This window comes from Meleagris gallopavo, chromosome 1 (assembly GCF_000146605.3).
Source record: "Meleagris gallopavo isolate NT-WF06-2002-E0010 breed Aviagen turkey brand Nicholas breeding stock chromosome 1, Turkey_5.1, whole genome shotgun sequence".
Taxonomy (NCBI): Eukaryota; Metazoa; Chordata; class Aves; order Galliformes; family Phasianidae; genus Meleagris; species Meleagris gallopavo.
Window position 1 is genome coordinate 37,508,464 of NC_015011.2, and position 6,000 is coordinate 37,514,463.

Sequence of the window (6,000 nt, forward strand, 5' to 3'; positions counted from 1 at the left end):
AGGGTGCTGAGCAAAGCCTGTGCATAGGTGCTGCATCCTTCCAGTGGACAGAGTGTGGACGGCAATGTGGATAGGAAGCAGATAGCACTGCCATTCTCCTTTGCTGGAAGTCCCTTCTACAGGCCTGGAAGCACATTGCTACAATCTCTAAAAGGGACAAAAGCACAAAGTGAACCCCGTAAGTAAATGGGTTGCCTTTATTCCATGATACATGTGAGAGTGGGAATCAGTGGAAAGTAAAAGTTAGACGACTAGCAATCAGAGGCAGGCCCCAGTACACACATTACATGATAGTCGTGGCATGATAATTTATTTATTTCAACCAATATATTTTCTCTGTATTATTAGTACGTGTTCTCAGTGGTTGCTTACACTACTCCAAACAGTTATCTAAACCATCTCAGCTCTCAGCAGGCCACAGATAAACTAACTCTTATGATGGCTTCCCACTGGAAAAACACAGAGAGGAACATCACAAGAGCTCTTGACAATGCAAAAAGAAACTTACATTGAAGGCCTTACAATGGAGCTCTTATCGGACAAAGGTAATGTCATGCGAGGAGGGAGACTGGTGATCTTCTAGGCCACATTAAATATTTGCCTTTAGGCCGCACACACTCTGAGCAGTCCTTCAACAACAAACAATGGTAAACCCATTCCCTTGGTACAATACAGCACTGCAGTTTTGACCCCCACAGCTACAAAACAAAGACCTGTAGTTTATCTAGCCCAAATGTTTCCATGTCTACACAATATCCTAGCTATGCTTCCCGTGCTCAAGAACAGTGTTTGCTTTACAAAGGGTAAAGGTTTGCAGGCCACACTGTAAGAAGAGCCGCATTGCTCTGCTCTCCGCACCACACCCCACCTCACGCAGAAGAGGCCTCCTGCCCACCTACTTCCCACACAGCAGCCCCTCAGGGCTCCAGCAGTGTGATGTGTCAGTCCCCTGGCTCAGCTAAGGGGACCAGTCCTACAGCATTGATGTCACTGCAGACGTGCACCATGCGGTGCTCTCTAATTGCTGCTTGTGCCAAAGAGAACAGAGACCTGCAAGCAGCTATTTCCATTGGTCAGTTTAACATGCAGCAATAATGGAAAAAAAATAATAATTGCTATTTAGCACTGCAAATGTCTTCTATCTATCATTGAATTCCCATACTGAGTGATCTCCCTCGTTACTTCACAGCTGGAAGAGGGAAGCTAAGCTCTCAAGTAAACGTATGTTTCTTAATTCAGCACCACTTGACAAGTATCTAATCACACATCATCACATCACATACTTCTGTAAACTTGCAAAGACTGCAAGAATGTACAATCTGAGCATGTTAACCAAAAAACAGCAAGAAAGAATCCTCAGTGCACTGCCTGAACAAAAGCTGCCCGTGCTTTGCCTAGGAGAGTGCTCACTTGGCTTGCAGAACTATCCTTATTACTACATGTTGAAACAGTAATTAGAAAAAAAATTCCACAGAAAATCTCATGCAAAGGAACCTAGTGTGTACCTGTCAAAAAGTGTTCATGTCTCTTAAAATGAATCATATTTCTCCTTCAGAATGCTGCCAAGAACCTTCAGTAGTTCACGAATTAGACAGCGACTGAACCAGCATTCATTGCCCAAATCTCATATTAAGAATGCCATCCCTATTACTTAATATTTCCAGTTTTAAGTAACATGCTGTTTGCCTTAACTCTCCAAACCATCTATAAACACATATGTAGAGAACATCTTTCTGAGGAAAATAAGCCAGCTGCTGAGATGAGGCACTCCATATGTATTCATAAAAAAGCCTACTGTATACTGGAAAATCCCAGTGTTGGAATGATGGTTCTGCCATTTGTCATTTGAGGAGTCAAGTAAATCATCTATGAGTATTGTTACTTTTGTGGAGGGGGAAGAGGAAAAAACGTTACAGAACTTACTGAAGCTATTCCTAAGGAAAGACAAATAAAGACCAACCTCAGTCAAGTATCCTCTTCAGTAAACTGCGCACCAGCTTACTATCAGCTTCAAACCACGAGCATTAAAACCAACTTATCTTCTGATGCATGGTTCCTTCAACAAACACACTTCCTTAAGTTGTGTAACAATACTTTTATTTAAAAAAAAAAAACTTATAGTGTTTAAATTGGGAGTAACATGCCACCCTGTGAATTCTAAGCCTTTAAAAAAAAAAAACAAAAAAAACACCCAAATCAGCTGGTCTTCAGAATACCACAGCTTCTGTTTGCAGGCAAAGTAAAGATAACTGAAAGAAACAAGCTGTTTTCCCTTGCCTCAAATGAACAGCCATATCAACATCTTCTGCATTACTTCTAAACAAATGCTGGGTGACAGGATTACAGCACTGGAAAATACATGAACGTATAGATAGTGCATGAGTTTATTCAAGCCTAGATGCTATGAGAACTTGAAATGAGATGCGGTGCAGGGAAATGGTTGAATTAAAAAAAAAAAAAGGGGAGGAAGGTCAGATACAACACTTCAGTTCTGTGTCAAAGTCACTGCAAACTCAGGAGCTTGTAAAGAGACAGATGTAACATTTTTACTGGACGATCGATACTGCACATTGAAGGAAAAGGCAAACTAAGCTCAAACTCACATCTACTGCTAACAGCATGAAGAAAATGAGGCTTATTTCTTCATCTTGTACCAGAAGTCCACGTTACTTCCTCAAAATGAAAATCTCACTTTCCAAATGCCTCTTACCATCTGTCAAACACTTCTAGTTGTTCTCAAGAGGCTTTTTTTATGCTACCATATACGTTACATCTGCAACAGATTTTCCTGTTGTAGAGTCCAGATGGAATAAAACATTGTTTTATAACAAACATACCAAAATACTGTGCAGAATTCAAAGTGTGTACAATCCAGAACCAGCTACTCTGAACAGAACACTTCATACTAACATATCTGCTGTTAAACAGCACCTTATTACAAGAACTGTTTCCTAAACATCCCTCAGTTTATAATGTTCAGTGCTGCATATATACCTTCCTCTTAGAGGTGAAGGTCAGTCCTTGAAACAAGCTCCTTCAAGTCTACAGTCCAACATGACAAAAAATGAATCAACTGAGACAAACTACTGGAGAAGTATGCAACTTGTTATTGGCCAAAGTTTTCTTCAGATAATGCCACAAGCAGCAGCTTCTACTGAGTTTAAATTGATCAACCGTTTAGGTAGAGAAACCATTTCCTTGATCAGAAATTGATTTATAAAAAGCATCTCCAAAATGATGCCAATTGTTTAAGTCTGGGCTCAAAGCAAGTGCACAAAGTAACAACGTATTTTCCCTTTAATTCCAAAGATTGTGGAAGTGAATACTATTTTTTCAAAGGAAATAATTTTTTTTTTTTAAGTATACTTTCTGGTTATAATTAGACCTTCTGACATCTGAAAAACTTGTAAAAGCCACACTAGCCTCAATATCTGCTGGTACCTTTTCAAGGAAAGCAAGAGGCTCTTCAAGTGGCTCCAGCTGTAAGCCCTTCACTTCGCATTAGTGGAAGAGCTGTAGCAGCAGAGGGAAGGAAGCAAACTACTGGCAGTAAACAGAGCGGCTATCAACTTTATCCACAGCACAACAGCAAAATAAATCATTCAAGCAAAATCCAGAAGCAGCCCTCTAAAAGGACAAAGCCTTCAGGAAAAATCTTTTTCACCCCTAAGACTGTGTATCTCTAAAAGACAGACTGCTGAAACATAACTATCAATTGTGTTGTTAACTATTAGTATTGACTATTGCTACATGCCTTGTAATGAAAGTTAACTAGAAAGGCAGTCTAATTCAATATCAGTATGAGCATAGAATAACAAAGGGGGGTGGAGGAGAAACGATGGGTCACTCAGAACAGCACCATTTGACATTTAGCAGCAGGGCTTCTTTCGTCCTCACCAATTCACTGAATCCCCCTAGCTGAAGAGCTGCACTGCTTGGTTTCATGTAACAGCAGGGGCTGCGTAAGGACCCATCTCAAAAACCTTTCAGCTGCTTCTCATCTCCTCAGAAGCACACCTGCCATGGAAGCAAGATCTGACCAAGATTTACATAGTACCATTTTGGGAACACAATCATAACCCTCTGTTCTGCTTGCATTACACTGAATGCAACTTCAGAAAAATCCTCACTTTCAGGTAACTTACTGCCTTACTCTTAACTACTTTGATTCCTAGAAAACAGTTCTCTGTTTCTTCACTGATGGGCTTCTTCTGTTTTCCTTTATTCGTATCTTGTCTGCTGTGCATTAGAAGTTTTTCTGTTTTTAATCAGAAATCTGAGTACCTCAGAGCTTGATATAGGCTCAAAAAGAAAAGCCTGTTGGCCCATTTGAAATAGTTAACTATATGATGTCATGCGTTTTCTGTATCAAATTCATTTTCTGTTCCAAAACAAAAGCCCAAGAGACTAACATGAGAAATTGCTTGGCGGATAGCCTAACATGACAGATATTTCATACCACATGGGGGAGAAGGGAGAAACCCCCTCAGAAAATTACCCAAGAGGTGTCAGAGAACAGTTGTGTGAAATGCAATAGGGAGGCAGGTGGTGGGACAGCTACCAGGGAAGAGAGGAGAGCCAAATCAGCAGCACAGTTGATTAAACGCTGGCAAAGTGTTCCAAACAAAGATTTACCAGAGAGAGAGGGAGCTGGAGCACAACTCCATAGGGCACAAGCATGCATAGGTTCTTGCAGTACAAGGGTGGCTGCACGAGCATTTCCTTGAAAGCATGACAACAGAAAAAAAAAGTGGGATGCTTACATGTACTGCATTAGACATGTATTGCATTCCCTAATGCAGTACATGTAATTCCCTGGCCCACCTTGACCAGTTCAACAGAATATTTATCACCCCCCAAAACACAGCAGTCCTAAACTTCTATTTTCTACTAATTCCAGCACTTCAGCTCCCTTAGGAGTAAGACCCTGAAGCAATACAGTAAGATCTAATGAAAAACCACTAGTATATCAGCCTGCCTTTCACCCCAGTTCTGTTCCCTGTAAGAAGCACACAAGCCCAACAGTCTTTTGTGCAGCCTCAGGAAATTCTTCCTTACACAGTAAAAGTTAACAAGTTTAAACAAACACTGATGACAATTCAAGCACAGAACATGAAGTACCCCGAGAAGTTCACTGCTGTGTGTGGACACAAGAGCTGCACGGTCATTTTCTGAGAAGTTCATTTTACAGTAATTTGACAGGAAAGCATCTTTAAACAGAGCCCTCTCCTTTAACCACGTTCGACCAAAGAAAAGAAAAACATATAATGCTTGTTGCATTCTAAGTTATATCTGTCTCAGCAACTCCCTCTACTTACAGCACCTGTGCAACTCCCCAACAAGACAAAAATTAAGCCAGCACCCACAAGTGAGCAGATTAGTGCTTCAGTTTTGAAACAGACTGCGCTAAGTCAGAGTTCAGAAAGGAGCTCTAAAAAGTTGTTGCTCAGGAAACAAACTGCTTCAAAGCTCAGGAGTTGCGATGCAAAACCAACATGAGACCAAAGCAACAAACACCCTCAGAAGCTGTCAGGGAACTCTAAAGTGGAGCAGCACGCAGAATTCAGTGCCTTTGGAAGGTACCAGGTGTCAGCCGCACCGAGCCATTCTCCTCCCGCACTCAGAGCAGCGCTGCAGCGGCGCCGGACTCACCGTAGAGCAGCCGTGACGGGAGCTGCACTCTGTGCCCAGTTCTCCTACACTGACGTTGACTGAGAGCTTCAATTCAGTATCCACGGCTCTCTCCCCAAAATTTTGAACGCTAGGTTAATATCGAACAAGCACCAACAGCGACTCAACTGCGTAACGGCGACCAAACAGATCTATATTTTCCGTACTTCAGTTTAAACGACTGAAGTTAGGAAAACTTCCAGATGTGAGCAGAGGCCTCCCGCCCTCCGCCTCGAGAGCTCGCTTCGCTCAGACCGCGCTCTGCGAGCGGCACAGCCCGCGTCAGGAGTCGGTTGTCGCCGGGTGTCGGTCACCGCCGAGCTGTGCGCG